The sequence below is a fragment of the Schistocerca nitens genome, chromosome 1 (assembly GCF_023898315.1).
Source record: "Schistocerca nitens isolate TAMUIC-IGC-003100 chromosome 1, iqSchNite1.1, whole genome shotgun sequence".
In the NCBI taxonomy this organism is placed as follows: domain Eukaryota; kingdom Metazoa; phylum Arthropoda; class Insecta; order Orthoptera; family Acrididae; genus Schistocerca; species Schistocerca nitens.
This window is the reverse complement of record NC_064614.1, coordinates 1,177,856,631-1,177,870,118: the sequence shown is the minus strand read 5'-3', so window position 1 is coordinate 1,177,870,118 and position 13,488 is coordinate 1,177,856,631. Positions and strand designations below refer to the sequence as shown.

General features: G+C 44.9%; 1 protein-coding gene and 1 non-coding gene across 3 annotated transcripts in view; one reads left to right on the top strand and one right to left on the bottom strand.

Moving 5' to 3' along the window:
• LOC126239060 (chordin-like protein 1) overlaps window positions 1-13,488 on the top strand; it is a 625,989-nt gene that overhangs the window by 394,271 nt on the left and 218,230 nt on the right. The window lies entirely within an intron of this gene.
• Window positions 791-863, bottom strand: Trnaa-cgc (transfer RNA alanine (anticodon CGC)). Its single transcript has one exon. It is a non-coding gene; the product is annotated as a tRNA-Ala (tRNA).

Here is a 13,488-nt window from a genome sequence, read left to right as displayed (position 1 = left end):
CACAACACCCAGTCATCACATAGGAAAATAGCCTATTACGCTGCTACCATCGTATGGTTTAGGGATCATTAGAATAAGACAAGAGAGGTTAGGCCGCTTATAGAGCCATACACATTAATAAATGGCTCAAATGGTTCAAATGGCTCTGAGCACTATGGGACTTAACTTCATCAGTCCCCTAGAACTTAGAACTACTTAAACCTAACTAACCTAAGGACATCACACACACCCATGTCCGAGGCAGGATTCGAACCTGCGACCGTAACAGCCCCGCGGTTCCGGACTGCAGCGCCAGAATCGCACGGCCACCGCGGCCGGCAGTCGAACAAGTATTCAAAGCTGGCGGTATGTACACAGTTTCAGTTCGCCAAACATGTAATTCAGTTTTCCCGGAGACAACAATCCCGTATCGCGGTACTGCGCGAGATTTGATTAACAAATTTCGAAGTACGGGTTCAGTGACAGATGCACCGAGAAATGGTCGTCTCAGTTTTTTGTCTGAGGATAAATTACTCGATATTTCCGATAAAATGTCCATGAGTCCGAACGAGTCAGTAAGAAAACACGCCCAGGAAATCGATGTTAGTGTCGGAACGGCCCACACAGCTATAAGGGTGGTGGTGGTGGTGGTTAGTGTTTAACGTCCCGTCGACAACGAGGTCATTAGAGACGGAGCGCAAGCTCGGGTTAGGGAAGGATTGGGAAGGAAATCGGCCGTGCCCTTTCAAAGGAACCATCCCGGTATTTGCCTGAAACGATTGAGGGAAATCACGGAAAACCTAAATCAGGATGGCGGGAGACGGGATTGAACCGTCGTCCTCCCGAATGCGAGTCCAGTGTGCTAACCACTGCGCCACCTCGCTCGGTCAGCTATAAGGGAAAAAATTATAACTTCTCCCATACAAAGTGACAGTCGTGCAAGAACTGAAAAATACTGATCATGCCAAGAGCCTGCATTATTGTCAATGGTTCAAAAATTTCGTTCAACAAAATGGAAGGGATATTCTTAATGAAACGTTTTTCAGTGATGAGGCGTGGTTTCATTTATCCGGGTACCTGAACTCGCAAAATTCTCGTATGTGGAGTACTGCGAATCCATTGTGTATTCATGAGGAACCACTTCATTCTGTGAAAAGTAGGAGTTTGTATTGCAATTTCTAGGCGTCGGATTGTGGGTCCCATATTTTTGAACGAAACAGTAAACGCACAACGATACTGCAGTGATATTCTGTACCCATTCATAGAAGAACTTGTGTTAAGTGAAAATACTGAACGGTTATTTTCAAGATGGTGCAACCGCGCATACAGCTCGCTTTTCAATGTCACTGCTCGCTGATGTTTTTGGTGATTGCATAATGTCACAGGGACTTTAACCTCCACGATCGCCTGACCTAACACCACCTGACTTTTTCTTCTGGGGTGCAGCGAAAGCAACTGTCTATAAAAACCGTCGAAATCCATCGATGAATTGAAAATTGCGATATCCACTTTCACTGCTTCTGTTACAGAAGAAATGTTACAGCTTGTGTTTGGAAACATGATTAGAAGAATTGAATTGTGTATTCACAACAGGGGGGACACTTTGAACATTTAATGTGAAAATTTGTAAGTAAAAAATGAATATTCAATAAATTAATAACTTGTATTTCACAGAGTTTCATTTCGGTATATTCACTGCGGCATACGAAACGCGCGGAGAGACTTTTTGAACACCCCGTATGTCTGTATCGGGCCCACTATATAGGGAAGGTGCTGTTCATATATTCGTCCCACAAGTTGTAAACTCCAACACACTGTGTCACGCGTTAATGCTTGTAGGTATTCGAAAAAATGTTTTAATTATTGGTAACTTACTTCATCAAAGGCAACGGCCAGGCTGCACTGGTAACATCTGTTCTCGTCAGATCACCGAGTGTTGGGCTTGGTTAACACTTGGATGGGTGACCACTCGAGTCTGCCGAGCGCTGTTGGCAAACGGGGGCTACTCAGTCCTTGTGAGGCCATTTGAGAAGCTACCTGACTAAAAAGTAGCGGTTCCGGTCACGAGACCTGACAACGGTCGATAGAGCGGTGTGCTGACCACGTGACCCTCCATATCCGCATCCGATGACTCTTATCCGCAGAAGATGACACGGTGGTCGGTCGGCACCGCCGAGCCTCCTAAGGCCTGTTCAGTCTGAGTTTAGGAAGAAGTTAACCTACGTAATCAGTATTACTGTCTTACGAAATAGTGATAGTAGTAATGACCTTTTAAAAACAATTTAGATTCGTGACCGAAGCGTTATTGAAATATTTTGTTATTACCCCTCAGGAAAATACAGTACTGGCCATTAAAATTGCTACACCACGTAGATGATGTGCTACAGACGTGAAATTTAACTGTCAGGAAGAAGATGCTGCGATATGCAAATGATTAGCTTGTCAGAGCATTCACACAAGGTTGGCGCCGGTGGCGACACCTACAACGTGCTGACATGAGGAAAGTTCCCAACCGATTTCTCGTACACAAACAGCAGTTGACCGGCGTTGCCTGGTGAAACGTTGTTGTGATGCCTGCTGTAAGGAGGAGAAATGCGTACCATCACGTTTCCGACTTTGATAAAAGTCGGGTTGTAGCCTATCGCGATTGCGGTTTATCGTATCGCGACATTGCTGCTCGCGTTGGTCGAGATCCAGTGACTGTTAGCAGAATATGGAATCGGTGGGTTCAGGAGGGTGATACGGAACGCCATGCTGGATCCCAACGGCCTCGTATCAATAGCAGTCGAGATGACAGGTATCTTATCCGCAAGGCTGTAAAGAATCGTGCAACCACGTCTCGATCCCTGAGTCAACACATGGGGACGTTTGCAAGACAACAACCATCTGTACAAACAGTTCGACCACGTTTGCAGCAGCATGGACTGTCAGCTCGGAGACATGGCTGCGGTTACCCTTGACGCTGCATCACAGACAGGAGCGCCTGCGATGGTGTACTCAACGACGAACCTGGGTGCACAAATGGCATAACGTCACTTTTTCGGATGAATCCAGGTTCTGTTTACAGCATCATGATGGTCGCATAATTGTTTGGCGACGTCGCGGTGAACGCACATTGGAAGCGTGTATTAGGCATCGCCATACTGGCGTATCACCTGGCGTGATGGTATGGGGTGCCATTGGTTACACGTCTCGGTCACCTTTTGTTCGCACTGACGGCACTTTGAACAGTGGACGTTACATTTCAAATGTGTTACGACCCGTGGCTCTACCCTTCATTTGATTCCAGCGAAACCCTACATTTCAGCAGGATAATGCACGACCGCATGTTGCAGGTCCTGTACGGGGTTTCTGGATACAGAAAATGTTCGACTGCTGCCCTGGCCAGCGCATTCTCCAGATCTCTCACCAACTGAATTCGTCTGGTCAATGGTGGCCGAGGAACTGGCTCGTCACAATACGTCAGTCACTACTCTTGATGAACTGTTTTATCGTGTTGAAGCTGCATGGGCAGCTGTACCTGTACACGCCATCCAAGCTCTGTTTGACTGAGGCGTATCAAGGCCGTTATTACGGCCAGAGGTGGTTGTTCTGGGTACTGATTTCTAAGGGTCTATGCACCCAAATTGCGTGAAAATGTAATCACATGTGAGTTCTAGTATAATATATTTGTCCAAAAAAATGATCAAATGTGTGTGAAATCTTATGTGACTTAACTGCTAAGGTCATCAGTCCCTAAAGTTACACACTACTTAACCTAAATTATCCTAAAGACAAACACACACACACCCATGCCCGAGGGAGGACTCGAACCTCCGCCGGGACCAGCCGCACAGTCCATGACTGCAGCGCCTGAGACCGCTCGGCTAATCCCGCGCGGCAATATTTGTCCAATGAATACCCGTTTATCATCTGCATCTCTTCTTTTAATGGCCAGTAGTGTACATTTTATCGCTCAGTGGGTAATTACCGCCCGGTTGGCAACCACTGCCGTAGAGGATACGGCAGTGCGAAGAGTTCCGACGGTTAGCTCTGTATGGCCGTCGCGCATGAGCGACCTTGGCTACGCTGCCGAGTACTCTGCAGCTTCACCGAGGAATCTCACTGCTGCCCGAGAGCCCGATAACCGTCGGCACGTGCGCGGTGAGAGCGGATATACCCCAGTTCCGTAAAACCCGTGGCACCGCTTTTACGGCGGGAGCCAATCATAGGACAGCGCAACGGCCAGCCGAGTTCATTCTTGCCGCAGACGCGAAGAGCTGCCAGCGCCGGGAAGTAATAAGCGTCGCGAACGCGCCACTCTAGTTTTTACGGCACGCTCCGACGCCGTGTCCTTCGTTACCGGCCGTCACGTGGTGTGAGATGGGGGCGGGGGTGGAGGTGAAGGGTGTGGTGGGAGGGGGTGGGGGGCAGTAAATCGGTTGCGGCGCACAGCCATCACGGCACCACATTTTACGTCCCGGGGCCGAGGCTGCAAGGGCCGCGCCCGTCTTTTTACGGCGCTCTACGTTTTTAAACGGCGCGCCGGCGCAGCGGGTAGTAAGTCGGCCGTGGTTGCAAGGAGTGCAGCGGAGGAGTCGCGGCCACGTGTGCAGCCAGGCGGCACGTGGGTGTGCTTGTGTGTGTGTGTTTGCGCGCGCCGCCGTCTGGGCGGCCTCGTGGCTATTTCCGCGGGAAGTGCGCGTGTGGCGGGCTCGGCACATGTGGCGCCGCGCTGCAGCTGAGTCACTGACCAACGCACCGCTCTTCACCTTTGTGGCGGCCGGCCAGCCGACTCCGCCCGCCTGACGGAGTGGGGCCCACTCCGACGCAGTGTGCGATTTGCAGGGGGGGATGGGGGGGATTTCCCCCCCTCTGCATCAGACCATCCCCTCCTCTGGTTTCAGTTTATGTATCCCAACCTGGGATGTTTATTCCCCACGCACTAGAGTAAAACTGTACATATAATTTAAATTTGTGGAGCCGAACACTGAAAGTTTTTAATAAGTCTTACTATTAACACTATTAATATGTTTCAGTTTTCTATCATCAGAATAAGTACAACTGTTCACAAATCTGCTTCTACGTTTTGAATTCCCCTCGTATATCTGTACCCGCATGTAGATGATTTTGTAAATAAGCTTTACCTATAATGTCCTTTTAAAGATATAACAAGCGATGGCTTTTCTGATAACGCATACGTGTCAATAGTGAGTTTCGGCATTAACATCTATTTATAAATAGCTGTTTAACCATGCGTAACACCACGGTCCAAGCTAGTAACATATATAATTCTACTAACCCCCTAAGACATCCCTCCCACTGCTAGAAGCACAAATCGCACCCTGCTCCGACGAAAACGCTTGCTGTTGGTGGCTAGACGTGGTTGACGTTACTGAGAGATTACGTAGCGCAGCACGCCACTAAATTACCAAGGGACATGAATTATCGTAAAATAAATCTAAAATCTGCCGAATTTTATTGATTCAGTGACATAAGCTACAACTTATTCATAAAGAAATACCTTCGAATTTCCATTGATAATAAGAGAATACAAATACATATTTAATACGCAAGAGGCATGTTGTTGTTGTTCGGTCCAAAGACTGGTTTGATACACCTCTGCCGGCCGGAGTGACCGAGCGGTTCTAGGCGCTACAGTCTGGAGCCGCGCGACCGCTACGATCGCGGGTTCGAATCCTGCCTAGGGCGTGATTGTGTGTGTTATCCTTAGGTTAGTTAGGTTTAAGTAGTTCTAAGTTCTAGGGGAATGATGACCTCAGCAGTTAAGTCCCATAGTGCTCAGAGCCATTTGAACCATTTTGGTACACCTTTCCATGCTACTTTATCCTGTGCGAACCTCTTTACCTCCGAGTAAATCCTGCAGACTACATCCCTCTGAATCTGCTTACTGTATTCATCTCTTGGTCTCCCTCTTCTATTTTACCCCCCCCCCCCTCCTGTTTCCCTTCAGTACTAAACTGGTGATCCCCTGATGACTCAGAATGTGTCCTACCAACCGATCCCTTCTTTTGGCAGGTTGCACCATAACTTTCTCTTCTCCCCAATTCTGTTCAGTACCTCCTCATTAGTTACGTGATCTATCCATCTAATCTTCAGCGTTCTTGTGTAGCACCACATTTCGAAAGCGTCTATTCTCTTCTTGTCTAAACTGTTTATCATCCATGTTTCACTTCCATACATGGCTACACTCCATACAAATACTTTCAGAAAGGACTTCATGACACTTAAATCTATAATCGACGTTAAAAAATTTATCTTCTTCAGAAATGCTTTTCTTGTTATTGCCAGTCTATATTTTATATCCTCCCTACTTCATTTCCCCTCCCGCCGGAGGTTCGAGTCCTCCCTCGGGCATGGGTGTGTGTGTTGTTCTTGTTGTTTTTGTTGTTGTTGTTGTGGTCTTCAGTCCAGAGACTGGTTTGATGCAGCTCTCCATGCAACTGTATCCTGTCAAAGTACCTACTGCAACCTACGTCCTTCTGAATCTGTTTAGTGTATTCATCTCTTGGTCTCCCTCAACGATTTTTACCCTCCACGCTGCCCTCCAGCACTAAATTGGTGATTTCTTGATGCCTCAGAACATGTCCTACCAATCGATCCCTTCTTCTAGTCAAGTTGTGCCACAAACTTCTCTTCTCTACAATCCTATTCAATACCTCCTCATTAGTTATCTGATCTACCCATCTAATCTTCAGCATTCTTCTGTAGCACGACATTTCGAAAGCTTCTATTCTCTTTTTGTCCAAACTATTTATTGTCCATGTTTCACTTCCATACATGGCTACACTCCATACAAATACTTTCAGAAACGACTTCCTGACACTTAAATCAATACTCGATGTTAATAAATTTCTCTTCCTCAGAAACGCTTTCCTTGCCATTGCCAGTCTACGTTTTATATACTCTGTACTTCGACCACCATCAGTTATTTTGCTCCCCAAATAGCAAAACTCATTTACTACTTTAAGCGTCTCATTTCCTAATTTCCGCAGCATCACCCGATTTAATGCGACTACATTCCATTATTCTCGTTTTTCTTTTGTTGATGTTCATCTTATATCCTCCTTTCAAGACACTGCCCATCCCGTTCAGCTGTTCTTCCAGGTCCTTTGCTGTCTCTGACAGAATTACAATGTCATCGCCGAATCTCCAAGTTTTCATTTCATCTCCATGGATTTTAATTCCAACTCCGAATGGTTCTTAGCATAAGTTAAAGTAGTGTGTATGTCTAGGGGCCGATGACATCAGCAGTTTGGTCCCTTAGGAATTCACACACACACACACACACACACACACACACTACTTCGATCATCCATCATCAGTTATTTTGCTTCCCAAAAGTGTGTCTCATTTCCTAATCTAATTCCTTCAACATCGCCTAATTTAATTCGACTACATTCCATTATCCTCGTTTCGCTTTCCTTGATGTACATCTTATTATATCCTCCTTTCAAGATAATATCCATTCCGTTCAACTCCTCTGTCAGATCCTTCGCTGTCTCTGACAGAATAACGCCATCATTAAACATCAATTTTTTATTTCTTCTCCCTGGACTTTAATTCCTACAACAAATTTTTCTTTTGTTTCCTTTACTTCTTGCTCAGTATACAGATTGAATAACATCGGGGATAGGCTACAACCATGTCTCACTCCCTTCCCAACCACTGCTTCCCTTTCATGCCCCTCGACTCTTATAACCGCCATCTGGTTTCTGTACAAATTGGAAATATCCTTTCGCTCCCCATATTTCACTCCTACCAGAAAAATACAAGAAGCATATATTTCTGTTATTGCCTATTCTTATTATTATAGGCTCTTCCTTTGACATGTAAAACCTTTTTTTATGGAGTCTGATGATTCGCCCATTCTTAGACTTGGTTCGAGTTTCTGATAAACGAATATTTTTGTACATGTAATTAATTACTTCTGGTTCAGATGCGGATGTATTTAAGATTCTTGTCGTTTGCGGCTCAGATGTAGCAACAATTGTGGAATTGACTTTTTCCCAGCTGCGAAACAGTTTTATTGCTTTTTCACGTTTTATGTTGACGTCTGTGCGGTATTCCCTTAAGGTACATGTGCGGTGGCTAATTTGGTACTTTAACAATGTAGGTATTACATTTCACACCGGTTTCCTATGTTCCACATTCACTGATATGACTGGAAGTGTAGCGAACAAAAGTTTGCGTTTTTGGGTAGATATATCACTTTCTTCTGCAAAAAGGTCTTTTGATGTCTACTGGCAGTTTTTTGTTATGAAAAAAAAAGACATTCTTCAGTAAGTATCCGTACGTTATAAAAGAATCGTAAAGAAACTGCCCTGCAATCTACAATTTCATACCTCCCAGGGTCCTCAGGAAACAATTGATTGACAAATGTGGTGTCATTTTTTTTAATTATTGCCGATTTTTGTGACTCTCCATATGCTCTAAGTTGTAAAACCTATGTTACAAATCAATATAAACGACAGTAATCGCGCGTTACAGTACTCTCGGTGTATATAAGAAACAGTTAAAAACCAAAGGCTTCATGCTACTCCATGAAATGAAGGAGATTCTTCTCGATCTCCGTTTGTTCGTAGCTTACTCGAGTTCTTTTACGACTCAGTACTTAGTTCAACAGTTTGCTGTCATAATGTCTGACATTCCCATACTTCGAAGGGTAATACAGGTGAGATTTGATTTTGAAATTTTCATATCCAGTATAAGAGTAGTAGTTCGTGAAAGTCGCTGTTCGATTCTGTATGATGTAATCAGTGGTGTGGTCTAGCATACAGGTCGCAACGTTGATGTTTCTTTGGGGGTAGCCTAACTTCTGTGGCCAGAGAAGTTCTGTCTCGTCAGTGTGCCTCTCATTGGAGCGATCGATGATTGCCAATCTTCTGGATAAAAGATCAGTAATTTGTTTAGCAGTTCCACAGATGAGTCGGTGAAGTGTCTACAAATTGACAGGTAGTTCAGGTAGGAGAAGTCACCAGATGAGTTTCGTGCAGCTTCTCGTTAGTAGGTATCTTGTCATTGGCCGCCATGTACCAGGTAGATTGGACAGCACTAGGCAGGAAGTCACTGACGATTGCTCCAAAAAATGTTCTAATTGTAATGCGGCAATTTATGTTCAACTGGGTTTCTTCTGGTAGTTTTTTGTGAGGAAGTCATAAATTACCTTGTTTGTCAGACTGGCGGAACGTGAATGGGAAGGATGGTCTTTGTAGATGCAAATGAACTCTAAACACTACACTCGAGGAATCGTTGATACATCAATAGGAGGTTCAAGCAGACATGGCCCCTTGTGTGTAATAAGATCCTGACTGACTGGTTTGATGCGGCCTGTCACGAATTTCTCTCCTGTGCCAACCTCTTCATCGCGGAGTAGCACTTGCAATCTACGTCCCCAATTATTTGCTGGATACATTCCAATTTCTGTCTTCTTCTACGATTTTCACCCTCTACGGCTCCCTCTAGTACCATGGAAGTTATTCCCTAACGTCTTAACTGATGACCTACCCTCCTGTTTCTTCTCCTTGTTAGTATTTTCCATATATTCCTTTCCTTTCCTCACCGATTCTGCGGAGAACTTCCTTATTCCCTAACTTATTAGTCCACCTAATTTTCAACATTCGTCTGTAACACCACATCTCAAATGCTTCCATTATCTTCTATTACGGTTTTCTCACAAGCCTTGTCTCACTACCATACAATGCTGTGCTCCAGACCTGCGTTCTCAGAAATTTATTCCTCAAATTAAGGCCTATGTTTGGTACTAGTAGGCTTCTCCTAGCCGGGAATGCCCTTTTTGCCCATGCAGTCTGTTTTGATGTCCCCCTTCCTCCGTCCGTCATGGGTTATTTTGTTACCTAGGTTGCAGAATTCCTTAGCTTCATCTGCTTCGTGACCCTCAGTTGTGATGTTTAGTTTCTCTTCTCATTTCTGCTACTTCTCATTACTTCCGTCTTTCTTCGGTTTACTCTCAATCCATATTCTGTACTCATTAGACTGTTCATTCCATTCGACAGATCCTGTAATTCTTCTTCACTTTAAATGAGGATAGCAATGTCACCAGCTAATCCTATGATTAATATGCTTTCGCCCTGAATTTTAATTCCGCTCTTGAATCTTTATTTTATTTCTTTCATTGTTTCTTCGGTGTATAGGTTGAACAGTAGCTGCGAAAGACTACATCCCCGTCTTATAACGTTTTTAATCCGACCCCTTCGTACTTGGTCTTCCACTCTTATTATTCCCTCCTGTTTCTTGAACATCTTGTACATTACCCGTCTTTCCTTATAGCTTAACCCTGTTTTCATCTTGCGCCATTTTACATTGGCGAACACTTTTTCCGGGTTGACAAATCCTATGAAAATACCTTGATTTTTCTTCAGTCTTGCTTCCATTGTCAACCCAACGTCAGAATTGTCTTTCTGGTGCCTTTACCTTTCCTAATGCCAAATTGATCGTCACCTAACACATCCACAATTCTCTTTTCCGTTCTTCTATATACTAGCCTTGTCAGCAACTTGGGTGCATGAGCCGCTAGGCTGATTGTGCATAATTCTCGCACTTGTCGGCTCTTGCAGTCTTCGTAACTGTGTGGATGATGTTTTTCCGAAAGTCAGAGTGTTGCCTTCCTGGGTCTCAATTGACTTTCTGAAGCGACTGATTAAGAGGACCGTACTTTGCGTTCTTGCATCAAGTAAATTGGGACTCAATTTGTATATGACAAGACCAGCGTATCAAAGCCGACGTTGAAGATTTTATGCCTCATGACAAATCAGCAGCAGGCTCTCTGAATGCTGGCAACTACAGGGGTGGTGCGGGAAGGATCTGCACCGGACATGTCAGAAAGAACAGACACCATACCCATATAAGTATATACGAGGCCTGTTCAGAAAGTAAGCTCCGATTGATTGCCAAATTGAAACCACAGTGAACATCAGAAATGTTTTACTTGTAACAATTAGCTACACCTTTCAGCTACTTCTCTACTTAGTCGCCGTTCTGACTTAGACTTTTGTCATAGCGTTGTACCAACTTTTCAATAGCCTCATCATAGAAGGCAGCCGCCAGTGCTTTCCGCCAATTCTCCACGCTGGCCTACACCTCGTTGTCTGTGTCAAAATGTTGTCTTCAAAGACAGCGGTTCATGTGACCAGAGATGAAACTCAGGGGGAGACAATTGCGGACTGTATTGTGGGTAATCTCACATTTCCATTTGAAAACGATGCAGGAGCATCTTCATTGCCCCTGCAGAATGCGGCTGAGAATTGTCTTGAAGAAGAAACAGCACGACAGTTATGTAATGTTAGCTGCATAGCTTCAGGCGAAATTTCTCACCAGGCCCTCGTACTTGGCGGCAGACACTATTTTCTAGACATCTTTACGCACTCACTGCGAGCTCAGAAATGAGAAGAGCGACGTGATGGTAACTGGGGTTGTACTAGAGACACTACCCAACACATCTGTGCAAAGCTTTATCGGATTTTCATAGTCGTTTCCATTTCGCGACCGATCGGAGCTTACTTTATGAACGCCCCTCGTAGTTCTGGCGATACCGCCCATGACCTTCTTCTTCTGTGCGGATGCACACATATTACCCGAACTCTTACGGGACTTGGTAAGAATATCTTCCACGAGTAATGAGTGTGTTGGGTAGGGACACTACGAATGTAGTGTGTGGATATATAAGGTGAGAATATGCGTCTCGCGGGAGGCGTGCGAGAGATAGTCCCTGCAGTCGGACTATCCTCTGTTCCCTCGGTGGCTCAGATGGATAAAGCGTCTGCCATGTAAGCAGGAGATCCCGGGTTCGAGTCCCGGTCGGGGCACACATTTTCATCTGTCATCGTTGATATATATCAACGCCCGTCAGCAGCTGAAGGTATTAATATATAATTCTAATTTCGTTCTAGACCGCTGCAGGTCATCAATGGTCTCTGATCTTTCGGACATGTCCGAAAGAACAGACACCATATCCATACAAGTATATCATTCAAAAATCGTTGTCTTGGAATATCATTTCGTAGGAATAGTTACTGTCCCCATCCCACTGCTTGAAGAAGGTTTATCAGTGCGCATTACCATCTTGCACATGTGCTATGCAACGGTTTGGATATTGTTTAGAAACTTTATTTAAAGAACTGAAATGTAGCTTAGACGCTGCGTGTTTACTGTTTACTGTCGTGCTTCCGAGAAATCAGCAACAGTGTTAAGACGCGAAATAAGTGGCATTTTGTTTAGGGCCAGATAATGGTTTTACTTCAAAATGGTTCAAATGGCTCTGAGCACTATGGGACTTGACTTCTGGGGTCATCAGTCCCCTAGAACTTAGAACCAATTAAACCTAACTAACCTAAGGACATCACACACATCCATGTCCGAGGCAGGATTCGAGCCTGTGACCGTAGCGGTCGCGCGGTTCCAGACTGTAGCGCCTAGAACCGCACGGCCACACCGGCTGGCTGTTTTACTTCAGTTGCGCATTTAATATAAAGACAAGTTATATTTGACTAGTTGCAGTTCAATTCAAATTAGATTAGCATACGAGTTTAAGTTGGATAACTGTTAGTGGATTCACAGTGTTTGTAATACATAGACTTTTTGTGGAATGGGATGTGAATATGGGCTAGATTTCATACAGAAACACATCGCGGGGAGCGTCATCAGTGACCTGATTCTTCCCAAATAAATGAAGCGAAACGCGTATCGTAACAAACAAACTGTCTTCATTTAGTTGCATAGACGGCACATATCTCCAGGAATTCAGAGCAACTAAGGGAAAGACGGAAAACAGATAAAAACGACGACATAGCGAGGAACTTACACAATGTCGGCATGCGTTCCATATAAAATTTCCTGCAGGGTACATAGTTTTATTATGGCTTTTAGACTGGAGTTAACTGTGTTTACGTTATTATTTTGGGGCCTGCTCATCCCAACCAGGCCCCACCGCCTGTAGATGGAGATGGGGATGACGGAATACACTTTGTCTCGGTGTCTGGTGATACTGGTGCGTTCATGTCAGCACGTGTTTTTGTATGTTCATCTGTTTCAACTCAGTGTTTGAATGTGTGTTGTCCCATGTATCGTATTGTGGCGTAGGTTATGTATTTGGTCGTGATCTTGTGTATTGTCGCTCTCGTGCTTATAAGTCTTGGGAAGGGCTCTTGATATTTCATCAGTGATGCGCTTAAGTGTGCACCATTTATCTGGCTCTCTGAAAACGTGCCCTATGTCTTCGATTTCGGTCGTTGGTCCTACGTGTGTGTGAGTATCCCACATTGTAGTGTTAGCCGCGCGCGTTAGCACGACGGTTCTGGAATTAGGCGTTCTGTCCCCGTAAAGAATCCGCGTAGCGATAATTAACTACGGGAGCCGGTGTTGCGACCAGCCTGGATATGGTTTTTTAGGCGGTTTCCACATATGACTTGGTTCATACCGGGTTGATACCGATATCCCGCTTCAGTTACGGGCATATTTTCACAAGGGCCAACACTAGACGTAGACAGTTGA